Below are 19909 nucleotides of genomic sequence, written 5' to 3' on the forward strand. Positions count from 1 at the left end.
TATTTGCAAGCGGTTATTTGCAGGCGGTATTATGGACATTAATGTATATCGAACGCTCATAGACGAACTCGTGGATGATTAATTGGAAAACTGGTGTTTTTAATAAGGATGATCATACACTACAACCATGATAAACCAGTACTCGTCTACGTGGTAAACTCGCGATTGCCTGTTTACCGCGCGTACTATGGAGATGGTCTCGGTAGCACCATTGCGGGGTTATTTACAAGAATGGCTCCAAAAGTAGCGCCGTTAGCCAAACAATTAGGAATGAAGGCTATTGATGTTATTCGTGATAAGGGTATTAGTGCCATTGGAGATGTTGCCGGAAGGGCGTTTTCAGCCGCGCGGGACAAACTAATGTCATTGGTGAAATTCAGGAGAAAAAAACAGAAACCACCGGTAATGCCATCAACGACAGTGATGCCTGCAAATGTCAGTAAAGTAATAAATAACGCCGTGGAAGAAAAATTAGAGTCGTTGGCGACGACTTCGCCATCCGCCGATGCGGCAACCAACGCGCTCATGAACGCGATAGCGGGGAGTGGTTTAAATTCAAAGAATTTACGACGAAAAAATCGCAATTGAAAACATCAACATGATAAATAATAGAATGTTTGCGCGTACCGCTGATCCCGCGTTTGATATGGATGCCCCAGTGCGCAGGGATGATTCTGTCCGTGATTATCAATATTATTCTTATTATGCAGCGCAACCCGACCTACGATCGCGAATTGAACTTCAGGTCCAAGATACCAGTAAATACTTTCTGCCGTGTGAAGCGTTTATCGAAATTGAGGGAGAACTCGTGACAAATGCCGCCGATAATACACCATACGCAGATGACCATCGTGTTCGAGTTGGCTTCGTCAACAACGGTATCATGGCGTTATTTGAGAGCGCCAGATATCTTATTGACGGGCGAGAAATTGAATCAATAGAACGCGAGGTTGATGTTGCAACGACGATAATTGGGTTGGCGAGATACTCGGATGATTATACAAGATCGGCGGGCCCATCTATGATGTTTGCGAAGGACACCACCAATAACGCTGACCATATTCAGTACATCAACGTGCTGGCGGAAAGAGATACCGCAACTGACCCACAGGCTGAAGCAGCCAATCCAGACCGCAGAGCAAGACCAGGTGCTAATTTTAATATTATAAAAAGCACCAACAATGATTACAATCTAGGATTCGCAGCACGAGTAGGAATGTTGCAAGGACCACGCCGACAGTTTTCATGCGCGATTCCACTCCATCACATATTTGGATTCTGCAGAAATGTCAGAAAAGTTGTCTATGGGGCTAAGCATACAATCGCGCTGACGCGAAGGGGCGATGATAACAATGCAATATGGCATGCTGCTGGCGTCGCTGCCGGTAAAGTCATTTTAACTAAAATGGCATTGTGGATGCCGGTGCTGACTCCATCAGTTACCACGGAAGCACGATTGTTAGCATTTATGGAACAGGGAGGGAAATCGCTGTTGAGTTGGCTAACGGTAACAACTGATGCTAAAGAGGATAACGTCGCCGATACGTTTACATGGCACCTAGCATCAAAACAGGGTGTTTCAGCCCCGCGTCATATATTCATAGCGCTACAGAATAGGGAACGATTGGGTAATCAAGAACGCAGCCATATGATATTTGATCGATTAGGAGTCATGGAGGTTTCGCTGAGAATAAACGGACAACAGGAACCATCCGAGGATATACAGCTTAATTACGGTGATAACCATGTCGCACGTGTGTATCATCGATTGCTGTCATATATGGGTCGTGATCAAAACGTCGACACTGGTTTGCAAATATCACAACTTGATTTTAAAAACCTGTATCCGATTTATTACTTTTCGTTGGAACATCTTGATTTAACGAGACAATCCATCGTTGATATACACTTCCGAGCTCGTATAGCCCCAGCTGGTGTTAATTACAGAGCGGTCGCTGTCATTCTCAGCGATAAATCAATGCTGCTAGAAGGTGTTGGTGGACGAATGAGAATCGTTGATGCGCCAGTGGAAAACATGTAATTGAAAGCACAAAACGCGTTTACAATAAAATGTCGTATAGTGTCGTCAGTGTAGAGTTGACTGATGGTCAAGTCAAGAAATTACGATCAAAGTCGGCTAAACAATGTGGGACCACAATAACGCTGAAGCCGTCGCAGATGGCGGGTGGTAATCATAAGATATCGTTGACGGCGCGTCAAATAAAACATTTCAATGATGCGATGAAGAATAAAAAGGGTGTTCAAATAGATTTTTCAGCCGCAGCAATTAAAAACATGGAAAAGACCGGTGGAATATTTCCGCTGTTAGCCGCGATTCCAGCGTTGATTGCCGCGGCCGCACCAGCAGTGGCTAAGGCGGCGGCGTTAGGAGCCGTTGGTACCGCGGCGGGAATGGCATTAAAGAAGGCAACCGGGAAAGGCTACAAAAAAAAACGACCCGTGGCCGGAAAGGGTCTAAGACTACCGGGAACCCCGTATTCATGGTACTCGGGAAAGGGTCTAAGACTACCGGGAACCGTTTATTGACCCGGGGGTCAATGACTCCAATGTCTAATTTTGATTTAATAGACGCCGCAAACGCGTTAGCGATAAAAAACTTCAGAGGTGTTTTCATGAGGGATCAATTACCGGCGGCACCAAGGAATATTGAAACCGGTATAATTAACCTCGATGGGTCCTCCGGAGCGGGAACTCATTGGGTTGCATACGCGATTGATCCGCGTGCAATCGTCTATTTTGATTCATACGGGTTAGCCCCGCCGAAAGAGTTCATGCGGTATATCCGGGCGTGTTCAGCCCGGGCGTGTTCGGCCCGGGTTTTTTATTCCACGCTGCCAACACAGCAATTGAGTGACCCGCCGATATGTGGCCGCGAGGTATTGAACGTACTTGCGGCGATTTCATCATCGCGAAAACCACCTCATGTGGTTGTAAACGAATACACTAGTGGAGTCGTAGAAGCTCAACGGATTTTAGAGAATAACATTTACAATAATAATGATTGATATTTGGGGACGACCGGTTTCGGCGCTGAAAAAACCCACGGAAACGCCCGCCACCGATGACATAAAAAAACTAATTGAGGATGAAATCGCTGATACGTTGAATTTAACCAGTGTTGACCCAGATGAAATAGTTGTATTTCAAGACCGCCAGGGTAAATTGAAATCCAGTAATGTGTCACTGAATGACGTTTTAATACGAAATAATGATGCCTCCGAGAACGCTATCGCGCTATATACCAGCGACGGACGACTCAAACCGGGTGAAGATATATCGATGATAGATGGAAAAATAAGTATACTTGGCAACAGTTATATATCCGTGTCGAATTCGTTAAAAAGTTTACGTGGTGAAATTAAATTGTATGGAGAACAGTTAATGTCGATGATAACACCCGTCGGCGAAATGCGAGACATTGTCAATAGTTTTTTTCGGGGACCCCCGACGGCAGACGAACCAAATCTTGTAATAATAAAAAATGCTATTTCGGATCTTATGGAGATGTCGGCCAATTTACCCCCGTTGCGAAAAAATGTTAACAGGATCGATGACAACTTTGATAAATTCTTTGGTAAAAAAAATACCAAGCCGGATGAGATTACAATAACTATAAATGATATCACTGCGTATGGACAGGAAATAAAAACAATCAAAACTGATGTTGCAACAAACAAAAGGAGTGTAGACGCGCATGAACGGGAAATAGAAATAATCGGCGCTAATGTTGCAACGATCATAAATAATGTAGACTCGCATGGACGGAAAATAGAAACAATCAAAACTGATGTTACAACGATCATAAATAATATGGACGCGCATACACAGGAAATAGGAACAATCAAAACTGATGTCGAAGCGAACAAAAAAAATGTAGACGCGTATTGGCGGGGAATAGGATTAATTAAAACTGATGTTGCAGCGAATAAAAAAGGTATAGACGTGCATACATATGAAATAGAAACAATCAAACTTGATGTTGCAGCGAACAAAAAAAGTATGACCGAGAATACACGGGAAATAGAAATAATCAAAACTAATGTTGCAGCGAACAAGAATAATATAGACGCGAGTTGGCGGGGAGTAGGAATAGTTATAACTGATGTTGAAGCGATTAAAGACAGACTACCGAGAATGGCAGAGCAACTCGAAAAAATAAAAACCCCTCATGAGAACATCATCAACACAGTATACACAATTCGGCATGGATCATTCGATTGGACTCTTACACAGAATACAGTAAATATCACCGCAACTGTTAAGGGCATTTATCGACTGACACTGGTTTCAATGATGCAGTTTAATATATTATCGTCGAGTTCATCCGGGTTTAACAATACAATATCAACAATTATAGACAAGGACGCAACTGAACCGTTTACAATTTATGCCGTTGATGGAAATTTAACCAGGGCAAACATTACATGGTATGTGGAATTTGTAGCGAATCTAAGTAATTAAAAACACTAGCTCTTTTAAAATAAAAATGACCACCAAGGAAATTGAATCAGAGGTATCACCGACGTCACATCAATATCGATTCGATACCGCAAAAGAATTTTCCGCGAATTTGAAAACGCTTTCCGAACAATACCGTGCAAAAATAAAAAAATACCGCCGAAAAATAACCGCCATCGACGCGGTCGTGTACTCGGTATCGGGTATAGTAGCTGGCGCCGGTGTTATTTTATCCACGGTGACCACGATAACCCCGATCGCTGTTCCAATCGCTGTCTCCGCAATGACAACAGTTGCTGGAGTTGCCAACGCAATCACTAGGAAGATATCATCGTGTTTTCAGAAAAAACTCAACGAGTATACAGTAAAACATCAAATAGTATCCGACGCTTACTCGAAATTATCCGGGTTGATCTCGTTATCGATTGATAATTTGTTCGTATCCGATGTTGAATTCTCCACGATGGTCCAGTTGTATAGCTCCGCGATGTCAAAAATCGAGGATTTTCAACTGGAAGCCGGAACCACCTGGTTGTTAAAATTAGACACTAAAAACAACGAATAATAATAATGTCGCTGAACCCCGAAGGGTCTCAATTACTTCAGCGGATCGCGGAGAACACCACTCCGGTACAAACAAGTATGATATCGATAACATCAACGAAACCCGAATTCAGTGTGAACTTCCCATCACCGGTTCCAGTAAAGGAAATAGCGCTGGCAAAATTGCGAGTATATCACAGTTGGCCTAATATCCGAGCGGACGCATTTAACGGACAACAACCTAATAACTCGCTGGTTTTTACACGGACAAATAAACCCGATGGAACCCCAAACTGGGAGGAGGTTACAATACCAACTGGGTCATACCAAATAGAACAAATCAATAAAGAATTTCAACGCAGGATAAAATCAATCACAGGAAAGGAATCAAAAATAGCTATTACGGTTCATGAACCGACGTTATCGTCGACGATTGAAATAAGCACACCGGGGTATATGGTTGATATTTATAACAGTTCAATAAGAACCATACTAGGATGGCCTGAGAATCCACCCGCGGACACCCCCTCATCAACTATCCTCAGACACGATAACGGAGATGATGGTAGGCATATTGCTCCATACAACGTAAATATTGCATCGGTGATAGCGATTAATCTAGTGTGTGATGCTATCGAAGGAAGTTACCAGGTGGATACCAAGCAATCAAATCAGGCTCAACAGGGATATATCCTTTATTCATTTTCACCAACAGCCCCTCCGGGATTTTTAATCGTTGAGAGTCCGATTAATCCGGTCTATATGCGATGCCATGATCGGTTTTTAACGAGAATTAATTTCAGACTTACCGATCAGTCAAATAACCTAATTGATCTGCAAGAGGAGGAGTTAGTGATCACTCTGTTTGTAAGATCATAGCAGCAGAGGGGGCGATGACATCGACGCGGTCGTCGATGTGCTTACCGGACGCTGACGACGCTGGGGATCGGCGAGCAGAAGGTGTTAATTAAACCAAATGACGTCACCATCGTGTAGGATGGACCGTCGTCGTTTTTTTTTTACCAGGCGCTGACGACACTAGATCGTTGAGTGCAGAAAGTAATAATTAAGCAAAATAACGATTGGACAAAATGTCCGATTCGCCCCCTCTGCTGCTGGCCTTTACCTAAGACGACCCCCGTACGGATCCGGTCTAAGTCGAGCCTACCAACCTCAAATTTAGATTTAATCAGTGAAGCAAAAAAAAAGAAAATAAAATTTTTCAGGGGCGTATTTATGCGAGATCAACTACCGGATAAACCAAATCCCACCGAGACAGGAATAATAAATCTCGATAAAAATTCCGGTCCTGGAACTCACTGGGTTGCGTATGCGATTAATCCTCGCGAAGTTATTTACTTCGATTCGTATGGATTAGCACCACCAAACGAATTTATCAAATATGTGTCAAAACTAAAACTTCCGGTTTGGTATTCAACACTTCCAACACAAACATTAGCAGATCCACCAATATGCGGTTTAGAATCAATTAACGTCCTTGATGCAATTTCAAAATCATCCAATTCTTATCGCAAAATTTTATTTGAATATACCGTAGATAAATATCATGGTTGACATTTACGGTAGGTCTCTCTTTAGGAAAGAAAAAAAAGATGCAGTCGACATCGACACATCAAAATTCGCAACCAAGAGCGATATTAACAATCTTTTATCACTGTCAGAAGTTGATCCTGGTGAAGTTGCTGTTTTTCAAAATACAGAAGGGCGATTACAAACTAGTAACGTTAAAATAACTGACATAATCAAGCGAGACGAATACCGCGATCACATTAGTCAGTTTACTCGCCAATCGGAGATGGTATTAAAATCTGTTGCTGATATCGCCGATATTATAGCAAAGTTACCCCTGAAGGCCGATAAAGCATTACACGACGAACTTCAAGATAGAATGACAAAAAGACTTAACAAACTAAATAACGATCTTAAAAAACTTGACGATATTTTAGCTAAATTTAGCAAAAAATTTGACGAGAATATAAAAACACCCATTGATACTTCCTCCGCCGCAAACGAACTAGCAAATAAAAAAGCCGATCAAGCATCACATGACGATCTCAGCGAGAAAATAAAAAAAATCAACGAGGAAATTACTAGTATTCTTGCCAAAATTAACGAAGTAAATATCTCGATGGGTCAGAAAATCGATAAAACATCAATCGACGATCTCAATAAAAAAATAAAAAAAATCAACGAGGAAATTACTAGTATTCTTGCCAAAATTAACGAAGTAAATATCTCGATGGGTCAGAAACCATCCACCGACGATCTCAACAAAAAAATCAACGAGGAAATTATTAAACTCGGTAATGTTGTTGTTCCTGAATTTACCAAGGGGATTAACGCGATGCAAGTACAAATAAAATCCATCAACGATGAAATTAACGTGGTACGTGAATTAGCGCGTCAAAAGTTAGATACATCAACGTACGATGAAAAAATTCGAGATTTAAACACGAAACTTCTTGCTGCAACAGCAAAAATTGATCAATCCGCCGATAAAACTGATCACGCCACTGACGTAAAGCAATTAGGTAAGGAAATTATCGAAATAACCACAAAAATATCGTCAATGAAACTTGGAAAATTATCGCGAATTTCGATACCAGAGAAGGTAGAAATACGTAATGTTACCTGTAGTATATCATTTGTGGTAAATACACATAAAGGTATATGGACACCTGGGGTTGACCCATTTCCCCTTCAAGCGCCAATTACGGGTATTTATCGAATATATATTATCTCCAGGATAAAATTTAATGCAAAAACCACTAATGCAAATTTCACTGAATATTATCCCGGTTTTATTATTGTACCCTTAGATGAAGGGCAAGTATTTTTTATCGAACTGAAACCACCAGATAGAACCATAACAACCCCAATTCCTTTTTTTGTAGTTTTCGAATATTTATCCGAAACACCCCCAGAATTGTATAGAGAATTATTTATATATGAACGCATCGGATTATCGATATAATCTTGCGCGATCATGGCAGGATTCGTTGCGAAAACAACTTGACGATTATCAAACAAAAATAAATAAATACCAGCGCAAATTAGTTATCATTGATGTTGCAGTGTACGCGGTATCTGCTGTGGTCGCTGGTGCAGGAATAATTCTATCCGCGGTAACAATGATAGCGCCAATCGTAGCAACAATAATAATATCGTCAACAACAGCAATCGCGGGTGTTCTTAATATCATCGCAAAAAAAATATCCTCGTGCACAAGTGAAAAGTTATCTTCGTACAAAAATAAACTAACTAAGATCAATGACGCGTACTCGAAGTTATCATTGTTACTTTCTGAAAGTCTCAACGATGGTATTATATCCGATCTAGAATTTTCTTCAATGATTAGTATTTACTCGGAGATTGAACAAATGAATATTAATAATGTCCGAGTTAGCCCAGATCGTGACAAACACAACACCACCAACAACAACGTTAATATCGCTAAGTTCAACGAAACCCGAGTTTAGTATTAATTTTTCAACACCAATTAACGTTAACGAAATTGCATTAACACAATTACGCGTCTACAATAGCTGGCCTAATGTTAGATCAAAATCATTCGGTAATTTGATGCCAAATAATTCACTTGTTTTTGCAAATAAGAATAAACCCGATGGAACACCCGATTGGATCGTCGTTGGTATACCAACCGGTAGTTACGAAATTGATCAGCTGAATAATGAGTTTACTACCAGAATATCAAATTTAACCGGCGATGCTACTCCGGGAATAAAGATATCTTCACATGATCCAACACTATCGTCAATGATAGAAGTGAAATCACCGTACGTGGTAGATATTTACCAATCATCGATCAGGAATATATTAGGTTGGCCCGAGGTCGCACCTCTGATAAAACCAAAGAAATCGGATGTTATTATTCCAGGTTGGTATGATGAAACCCTTCCAGAAATACCGGAACCAAAAAAGGAAGATTTTACAACCGACGAAGGATGGTATGGAGATATCAAACACAAGCCTCTGATCCACAGCGCCATCAATCTCATGAATAACCACAAAATTAACCTAGTAATATTCGCTTTCACTTTTATTAACGAAAGAATTCTCTCATGGCTGCCTCTTCCTAAAATCCCCCCAGATGTGAAAATCTTCGACGCTACCCACATTAACAGGATAATAGCCCCCATAGACGGTATCTTGGTAAGAAGAACACTAGACGAGTTTATTCAAGAACACGAATTACAATTAAATTTATTGCGAGGATCATTTCATGAATGCATCCTAAATAAATCTGGTTCATGTAGCGAAATTATAAAGCACGTGAAAATTTTAAATCAACTTGCGAATGATATTGAATATTATCATGATATGTTTATTCGGGCGATAGTCGACGATATATCAATTGCCGACTATGTTCTTCCTATTAGCAAATTCGAGTTGATCAAGAACTCGGGTGAGAAACAAAAATTCATGAGAGTATTTGAATTAACCGAGGAAACACTGCCAAATTTCAAATTTCCCAATTCTGATTTTGATGCGATGAGAAAATCCGTCACTGATACCATCGATGATTTATTTCCGAAATTACATGCCGCATGGACCAAAAAAATACATTCAGAATTGATTCTTAAACACAATAACGATCCTGACAAAGGTGGACGGCACATATCGCCGGGTATCGTTAATATAACGGAAGTTATCGCGATTTATCTTCACGCGGATGTTGTCGAGGGTAGCTACAACGTGGATTCGTCAGAGTCAAATCAAGCCCATCAGGGTTTTATATTGTATTCATTTTCACCTAGCGCATCTCCTGGTTACTTGATAATCAAGGAACCAATGAATCCGTTTTACCTGCGATGTCATAATCGATTATTGACAAGAATAAATTTCAAACTAACGGATCAGAAAGGAAATTTACTTGATATACGAGGAGAAACTGTAAGTATCAATCTTTTGGTGAAATCATGAGAATCTCTGATTCTTGATTTTTAAATCGCAAGTGAGATTTTCCAAATCTGTCTCCGTGGGAAAAATGGGCGAAAAAAATAAATAAAATCCAGGGAAATTTTCAAAATTAATCTTTTTTTTTTGTTTTGCGGAGATATTCAATTATTCTTCGTCACTCTCCGAATCAAATATTATTGGTACATAGGAGAATTTGATCCATGAATCAGCATCATAAGAAAATGTTGCGTTATATTTTCCTTCTGCCACAAATTGTACTGATCGTGGTTCAATAAAGAAATGTTTTGCTGCTGCACTCATCGATGTAAACGCGATTTCCTCACCTGTTGCCTGATTCACTGATTTAACAGTCCTCGAATAATTAGGAAATCCACGGTTATTACCAAATCTTGAATTTTCACTCTGGGTTACCGCGCGCAGATTGGAAAGTTTATTGTTAAGTTTATTACCGTCAATGTGGTCGATAACAAGTCCTCTCTCTATTGGTCCTTTGTAGCATTCGAATATAAATCTATGATTCGAATAACATTCTGTTCTTTCATTTCTTTTATGGACTGTAAATTTGAGATATCCCGAATTACAAATACTACCAACACGTTTCTTTGTTTTGATGTTTCTGACATTACCATCCTCAGATGCTTCGTAACCTTCGATGATGGGATGCGATTTATATTCACTCATGGGAATCGTTGATTTCATTTCCATATATAATATTTTATAAGTCTAAATCATAATTTGCTTTGAAACGATTAATATAATCTTCTTCACAAGAAATTACTGATAAAGATTTCTTTTCATAATATCTTCGTAACTCACGATATTTCTTTCCACCACAAGAAAAACACAATCGAGTCTTTCCTCGAATGCCAACTTGGCAAACTAAACATCGTTGTGGTCCTTTGTTGCCTCGTCGAATTTCGTATATGTGAGCACCACAGTATTCACCTCTGCAGGATTTGTCACATGATTTTGTTGATCCAACTGTTATCCACGCGCATTGCTTCATTATAATTTAGATATTTGTCTAAAATATAATAATGGATTTATTTGATCTCGATGAGGCAGAATATATCATTCCTGAAGTTGATAGTGCGAAGAAGGAATTTTTTGATGATGGAGCGATTCATGTTTGGTCGACATGGAAAACTAACTTTGTTGATGCTACGATGAATTTGGAGCGAGCGAAGAAGATAATCGAACATATAAAAAACTCACACAAAGAAGAGAGATTTATTTTCGGAATAAAATTTATTGCACAAATACCCGATGACATTTGGATTATTCGTGATAAACGAGATCCAGTACGTGGCGGTAAGAAAAATGTTGTTCTTGATAAAAATTCGAAACCGGGATTGCTGCTGGGGATTGATGGTCCTTATTATGCTAGGGCGTATCCTTCTAGTGCTGTTGTTTATGGAATTTATCGGCTGAATAATAATCCTGATGTGAAAAATCTACCTGCGATGAGGGAATCTCCGATAATAAACTGCGTAGCTGAGCGAGTTATCGAACATATGAGGAATGCCCGTCGCGGATCTGGTCTGACTCAATTGAGATTGGATAAAATTAATTCATGGGCAAAGACAGTTACTGATGGCGCATCAATCGATGATGTTGCTGCGTTAAGTAAGAAACTTAAATTTCCTATTACGGTTAAAACACTATCGGGAGAAATATTATATTCATCGCCGTATAATTCTCGAGGAACACCAATCGAAATTGTTGATCATAATTCACATGCGTGGAGTCAGTCGGTAATGATATTCCCGCGAGATCGTGTTGTTAAGTTTTATCCCGTGGAATCCAAAGATAGTTCCGATGCAATGTTTAGGTTTATCAAACTATTAGCCAAGTCCGATCCAATATCGATTTGGTTATTTTCTAGCGAAGAAAGATACGATCAATTTATCTTACCACGCGGAGATATTTACCGAGATGAAATATTACATGAATCGATGAAAAATATCGCGGAGAAGTATTCGTCAAATCCAGATCGATTACTGACAAATTGCTTTACTGTTCCGTCTGTTGCTGCTCATGCTGCCAGAGAAAGAAATTCGTGGAAACCTACAAGAAATGAATTTCTCAATGATATTCAACTTAGTTGTATCGAATACGGCCATGGAGGATTATGGAATACCAAATATTATTTCGAGGATATGATTTCCGTTGATATGAGCGCATGCTATCCTGGAAGTTTCCTTGGGTATGGCGATTGTGCAAATTACTTTGCTAAATTTGGCCATCCCACCAACGAGATGACTAGAGTTGCAATTAACGGACCGTTACCCGATTTTGTCATGACAGGATTCGCTCATGTTACTTCATTCGAACTTGCTGAAAATTTGCATAAAATTTGTTATATTTGGTTTGGTCGGCATTTATCTCAGCGAAGATGGGTCCCTACGGTATTGTTGAGATATATGCTGGATTCGTCGATGTTAATATCGTTGACGGTGAGCGAGGCGATTATATCGTATAGAAAGCAGACCGAGGTGTGGTTGCCGACAGATTGTGAGAACGCGAAAGATATTGGAAGAAAAATAATTGGTAAATTTACTCAAGGAGGATCAGTTGATCATAAACATCGCCACGCTAGGTTATTTATCAATGATGCTGAGATGGATTTTATTATTGCCGATACGGTGTCAAGAGGAATATTTTGCAACAGAGAAAATATTATTATTGATGGAACGAAGTTGGGTACAGTGATCACTTATCTTGATGGAGAATCCGCGCAGTATACTCGTTTAAGATCATCAATGCTCGCTTATGTGAGTATCAATTTACTGTCGATGATAAATAAATTTTCTGATATCGCGGTAAGGGTTGCAACGGATTCATTTTATATTGATAAGAAATATCAGTGCAGATTAGAAAATTTAATCACCGATGGTTCTTGGGGAACCTGGAGAATAAAAAACGAGGATATTCTAGATTATTGTGAGGACGCGGATGTAGAAGATTGCGATAAATTTCATAAAGATAAATGCGATGAAGTATCAACAGCAGTATCAGTGTTTGATCCAATTTCACGAAACAAATTCGTTTACCTAAATGGTCCTGGTGGTAGTGGTAAAACAACACGAGCAATAAACTTATTTTCAAACTCTGATATGATCGTGTTGACTCCAACTCACAGATTAGCACGAGAAATAAAACAACGTGGAGTTAATTCTTGTACGTATCATAGTTATTTCAAGTACAGCGGTGGATTGTGGGATTCAGCTCGAATGGGAAATAAATATATCAACAAGATTATAATATTTGATGAAATTTGCACGGTAAATTTAGTTGTGTTAAAATTATTCCTGGGTTGGCTAGAAGAAAAAAATACCGCTGTAATAATGTGCGGAGATCATGGTCAACCTGATCCTATTGATGGTGAATCTCCTCACAGGTGGCTTAGAAATTTTGTAGATTATTATGAAGAAATTGACGCTGATTATAGATCCAATGATAATTTACTGACCGAGTTTAAAAAAATGATTCGATTGCAACCTAATAAATTTCAATGTGATGTGATGAGAAAAATAATTGACGAAACTTCGATGGATAATTTTCTAAATTTGTGGCGTCCTGATCATTTGATCGTTGCTAGCAGAAAAATTATTCGCGATGCTATTCAGGAAATACTATTTAAGCTTCACTGTGAGAAATTTCCAACGTTGCAGGTGCCGTTGTGTTATAGGCCAACTGATACTAGGAAACAAAATATTAATGTTACTTTGCCATGCGGAGAAGAAAAAATATTAGTTTTGAATGATATTATTTTCGTTGATATTAATCTTGTCAATGATGCAATAAACGCAGAAAGATCGCCATGGAAACTCGGATACGCAGCAACGATACATTCATCACAAGGATTAACAGTAGATGGTCAAGTTTGGATCGTCGATGATAGAATTTCCTGGTCAAATTTAGTTTATCTAGCAGTTTCTCGAGTAAGAAAATTATCTCAGTTAGGTAGGATTAAATTTCACATTAACGAAGATGGCGGTAATTGAGTATCCTTTGGTATTATTTGTAATTCTTCTTTGGTAAATCCGCGTTGTGGCGCTAGTGAATCTAGAAAATAAATCGCTGGCCTTCCTGATGATCTTGTTACAGCTGATATTTTATGTGTCGTAACACTCCAGTTTGGATCAGTTGCTCTTTTTCTGCCACCCTCGGCTTCTCCCTCCTTATATAAATATCTGACCGTGACGCTACCTAACACAGGTGGAATAGTAGAATCTCGCTTTAGTGGTATTTTTGTCTTTGTAATTGCAATTGCGGGTTTCATTGCTATTGTTCGTGTTACTTCGTTATTTAGTGCGTTAATCACGTGAGGTAATCTTGTTACCCAATCGTGAGATCGTTTATCTTGGATAAATTCTCTCGCGTACTGATATCCGAATAATCGTTCTGCAAGAGTTTTATTGAATCTCTCAACGATAGCTTGATTGTGATGAACACCTACAATACCGCGACGGATTTTAACATTATTCTTTTTCATCAGTGAAGTAACCGCGCCAAGAAATTCTCGACCTGGATCAACCTGGAGAAGCTTCGGCCATGTTAATGGAGATCGTGAATAAATTTCGCTAAACGCCTTAGCAATATCTGTTGCTGTTTTATTCGATAACGGTTCCGCTTCCTTGTATCTGCTAGCAATATCAACAACCGTCAACACGTATTTATATGTAACTCCGTCAACGGTATCGTAAGGAAGAAACATAAGATCAGCCTGATGGACTTCATTAGGTACGCTGACAGAGAAACTCGCATATGATATTTTCTTAGGCGGAGGAAGATAAATTTGCCAGACTGCTTGCCTCGATAGCCACGATTCAGCGACAGATTGCTTTACTTTTGCTGCCTTAGCAAGTTTGGCTATTGCTGATTTTCCTCGCCAAAATCCTCGCGGAGAATAATATATTTGCTCCATTATAAATTACCAGCACCTAGTACTAATTTACCTTTCATTGCTCCTTTTATCAACCAAGTTGCCAATTTCTCTTTGAAATTTTTATCAGGAATAGCATCTATTGCGTGAATTAATTTAATATCAGCGAGATGTCTTTGTTGTAAATCTCCGCTGCGATATGCAAGATCGTGATAGTAGCATGCGTTATCGATAGCGTTTACTGGATCCTCGCCAGGATTTGGTTGATTATTATCGTTAAGTCTTATATCTAGCCTTGTACCAGGTCCGCAGTAATTATATCCTGGTAAATGTTTCTCTCCGGGATATTTCGCCCAGGGAGTTCCAGGTAGATTTGTTAAGGAGGTTGCGATGTCTCCTCCGGTTCTACTTTTTTTTTTACAAATCTAAACTTAATTGTCTTGCAAACTTCACATTCACCCTTAATTGCATTCCTGTTGTTGCGCGTAACGACTTCGATTGGATTTAGCGTAGCAGTTCGAGTGCGACACTTAACACAATATGAATCCATAATATTCTAATAACATGAATGTAATTGATTTTTCAGCCACAAAAAAACGCGAGCAAATAAAACACGTCGAGGCATTACCGAATTCGATAAGAATGATAATTATTGGACCATCTGGTTCTGGAAAAACGCAATTGTTGCTAAATTTGATAATGAGATGGTTAAAATGGGACAAATTGTATTTGGTTGCGCCGTCCGTTGACGATCAACGATGTTATAAAGTACTAAAGGAATTTAGCGATAAAACTGAGGATGGCACGATAGAATTTATAACGGACATCAATGAAACTCCATCAGTGGAAAGTTTAAACGGTGATGCTAATAATCTTGTTGTTTTCGATGATGTAATGCTGGATAAACAAACTAACCCAGCTAGGATATTCTCGCGTGGCCGACATAGGAACACCGATGTGATTTACGTGACGCAGCGATATACGCAAATTCCGAAGGTTATTAGAGACAATTGTAATATTTTATCAGTTTTTAATGGCGTTGATACTCACACGCTGAGGAATATCCATCAAACTTGGTGCAATGGCGACATGGATATAAATAAATTCAAAAATTTCTTCAGTCACGCTCAGGCAACACCACACGGTTTTGTCACGATTAATCTTCATGATCCACGTAGTAGATATCGAGTCGGTCTTGATCAAATTTACTCATAAAATTGCAGCCCACCATAATTCATTATGGCACAAACAAATTTTACCCCCCCCCCCAAAAAATGCTGTTTTTTTTTTATGCCTAAAAATGCACTTTGGGTTGAAATTTTGCGGATTAATTTGCGCAGGAGGGTTTATTTTTGAAATCTGAGGCTTCTACGGAGAAAGTTTGTGTGGGAGGGTTAAAATTATCTGAGCCACCTGGTCTGTACGACTTCCCTGCTGCTGACTTCTGGACCTTAAAATGAGATGGGTGTCCCTATCGCAATTATGTGCATGAAACCAGTAAATGGGTAACGATCAGGTTATATTTGCATTGCTTCATGCGTAATTATTTGTACTTCGGCACAATTCGCACAATTCCTTTCGAACGAAGGAAACGTCAACTCTTGGTACATGTTTTCTCGCTAAACTTGGAGATGTCTTGATGGAATTTGTTACCTGTGTTTCATTTTTGGTCATCAATAGCACAATGTACTAACAATCCATTGTATATTGATTATGATAAGTCGTGAAATTTGCATTTTAGAAAGGTATTTATATGTTTAAATTGGGATGGCAAATGATAAAGTGTGAAGTTATGTAATATTCTCAGTTTTCTGTTATCTATCATCGTAGGATGAAATTTCAACTTACCTGAAACTCCGCCCACCCTACGCTGTCTTGTGCGATCTATACTAAATGTTGTAATCTAGACAAGGCCATGTATAGCTGGATCGTGGTTATCATAAATCTCGCTACATGCTCATAAACCCTAGCTAGACGCTATCCCGATATTGAAGTATACTATTTTGATTGATTGCCAGGTCTCACTGTTATGGGAAGGATCGAATAAAAGGTTTGTGATGGCAATCTTATGGTATATAAGATTTTTTTATCCTACCCATTGCAAAACAAACCACTGAAATATCGAACATCTGCGTTTATATAATACACCTGACAGCTACATTACCTGGCAAAGAAAAGGACTGCAAATTCGGAACTTGGGTGTTAGCTTTGTTTATTTGTTTGTTTTTAAGTTTCATATCCCCTCCTCCCAATAGCTTGATAAAAAGTACTTTTGCCATGATTGAAAGACAAAAACAAATATAACCATCATATTAGTTGAAAATATTTTCCTCAGATAAAAGAAAAAAGGTATACTGGCTGGAAATAAAACCGCAGCATCTTACCCCGATTGCAAGATTAAATGATCTGTTCTTCTGAGAACTTTATAGATCGATTGATGTGGAGAAGAAAAAACTTTGAATATTGTGAGACCGCCTGCAAAATCATTTTCAGGAACAACTCGCAAGATTAGACTGGGAAAACCGCATCCGCTCTCTGTTCCGATTCCTGTTTACTGTAAAATGAGAATTAGAGTTAATGATAACAAACAGGTTTACAAAAATAAGAAATATGAAATTGATATTGGAATTAAATATGTGATGTATCAATGGAATTTATGGTTATACGGGTGATTGACTTGTTTGTTAGCTTGACAATGATAGAATAACGACCAAGGCAACTACAGTAAAAATTAATTGACTGTTCACAATATTTTTACAATCAGTATTAGCCACTGCTATTACTACTATTACAAACCATTATTATTATTATTATCATTATTATTATAAAGTGTGTACGAGATTCTTAGTAGTCACCGTGTCCGTCTATTCAGCTCTCCGCCCAGTTAAGTAAACAATCCATAGAACAATATAATGCAGAACGCAATAAAAATTAAATCTGTTTGAACAAAGTGATGCCTTGTGGACCAAGAAAGACTGGTTATAACCACCTGTGGATAAAACGGAAGTATTTGATGTACATATAGTATCTGTTCCAATACCATATTGTCATGCAATATTGATAGATTCAACGCGAATTATAAATATACACATTTTCTACGATTTTAGACGGCGTTAGTATTATATTCTCTAAATCCATTTTCCTTTGCATCTAAACGACGATTCATTATTTACCTCATCATTTAGAACTTTTGTTCATATGAAACGACAGCTACATACTACTTTGCACATTTTTATAGTTCTTGACCGTGATCCTGTTTTCAAACGTCACAGTTGGATGGCGATATCGTTCATTTCACCAATTCATTCTTCTCCTAAAGTAGCAGCCTCAATAAATACATTGTCCCGTCTCACTGAAAGAGAGTTATTGTCTGTTCTATAACTTTATGATAATGTATGTTTTCTAAATATATGAACATGAAAGTTATGAATCAATTATTTTAAGTGTAAACAGTATTAATTCGGCCGCCTAAACATTACAGCATTACGTTGCATAAGAAGAGCATAATTCAAGGATAATAGGCGGATTTTTCTTTCCATTCCCGTCAAAGGGTGTAGTGATTATAGCAGGAACAATGTGGTTGTTTTAGTTTCTGCTCCACAGTGTTTCAGGCATAGAAACCAAAACTATCCGCGATACGATAATTATTAAGTGTTCTGTCATTCCATCCCCACCAAGGCTACAACACTGATCTTGGACAGAATCCTTACTTTAATCAACAGCTACAATCCGCAGTTCAGGACAATTACTATGGAAATCGGTAGAACTGCATTTAACATAAATATAACTATCAATTTCATTGTACTTTTCCATAAATCACCCAACCTCCACCCAGATTGCAATAGTTTCCATTACAAGAGTCATTTTAATAGGAAAAGTAAGCAGTGGCCATTGGAATTGGAAAATAAAAGCAATGGCCAGTGTAAAATTAGTCAATTGTGGCTGCCAGAAATGCAGCAGCCTCTGTTTGATGTATTTCTGTTTATGACGGTTGCAGCCTCAGAAAATATCTGTATTATAGGCTATGTCTCATTGTTCAATTTCATAACACGTTTACTCGTTAGACTTTGCCCAAAAAATTATGTTATGCTGTAAATAAATTGCAAACTTTTGGTTCACTAATATCATTTGTGTTCAATATAGAGTCATGAACGTGGCCAGCATTTGATACAACGTTTGTCTTTGTTTTAATTATGTACCCATATACTTTGACTTTATAATATTTGCACGACTGACCTATGGAATTCTGTCTTTCACTCTCTATCTTCCTTTCGACTCTATCGATATTGGAAAGGGTTGGCTGGTGTATGAATATTTAGTTTTACAATCTCATAAGGAAAGTTAATAATACAGAACCCTGTGTTTTTATTCACTTTCTTTCTGATAGTAACTTGCACCCGTCTTCTACATGTGTAAGTACACATCGCATGAAACTATTTACTCTCGCGTAAGGACGTTTATGGGAGGTGTGATTGGGTCTACCATATCGCGATAGATTTTCGTGTAACGCGCTGTCAGGGGACAATATATTTAAAGTTTTTAATCACGTCTCTGCCTAGCCGATCGCAATGTTTTCGCACAGGCTGCGCGCGGATGGATTCTCTCTGCTTGGAACTTTGACGTCAGTGGAGACAATTACCTTCTGGGCTACGGACGTGTTGTTTTATTTCTGTTGAACTTTTTCCCACCTCCATCCCATCACATTACAGTAATGGCGGCTATATGTGGAAGCTAGGAAAGTGGGCTCGGTAGATTTTGACGGTTATAAGTTGTTATTTCTACCGTGAAATGGTTCGTATTGTTGGGATGATATGTGAATATTCAAGGAATGCAGGGTATATAGCATTATTGTTGGCGCCCCAGTAGAGACATCTGACACAAGTCTGAGTGAATCAAGCTCGAGTACAATTCAGCTGAACTTATATGAAATAAAGCAAATTTTCAGAGGGAGCATTTCAAAAGCAGATTTCATATTGCTGACTTGGTGAAAAAAGATGACCTAACAGAAATTGTCTGAACTATTGTGAAGAAATTGTT

The 19909-nt window shown here is 38.7% G+C and overlaps 1 protein-coding gene across 1 annotated transcript in view; it reads right to left on the minus strand.

The window, feature by feature from the left end:
- The window catches only part of LOC149774358 (tripartite motif-containing protein 59-like), a 121445-nt gene extending 104597 nt beyond the window's left edge, over window positions 1-16848 (minus strand). Inside the window, exon 1 of the mRNA XM_089945379.1 lies at window positions 16721-16848. The gene's annotated coding sequence lies outside the window, so the exon portion shown is untranslated. The remainder of the gene's footprint in view (window positions 1-16720) is intronic.
- Between the last annotated feature and the right edge of the window lie 3061 nt (window positions 16849-19909).

The sequence above is a fragment of the Sinohyriopsis cumingii genome, unplaced genomic scaffold (genome assembly GCF_028554795.1).
Source record: "Sinohyriopsis cumingii isolate HCF-2022 unplaced genomic scaffold, ASM2855479v2 utg000309l, whole genome shotgun sequence".
In the NCBI taxonomy this organism is placed as follows: domain Eukaryota; kingdom Metazoa; phylum Mollusca; class Bivalvia; order Unionida; family Unionidae; genus Sinohyriopsis; species Sinohyriopsis cumingii.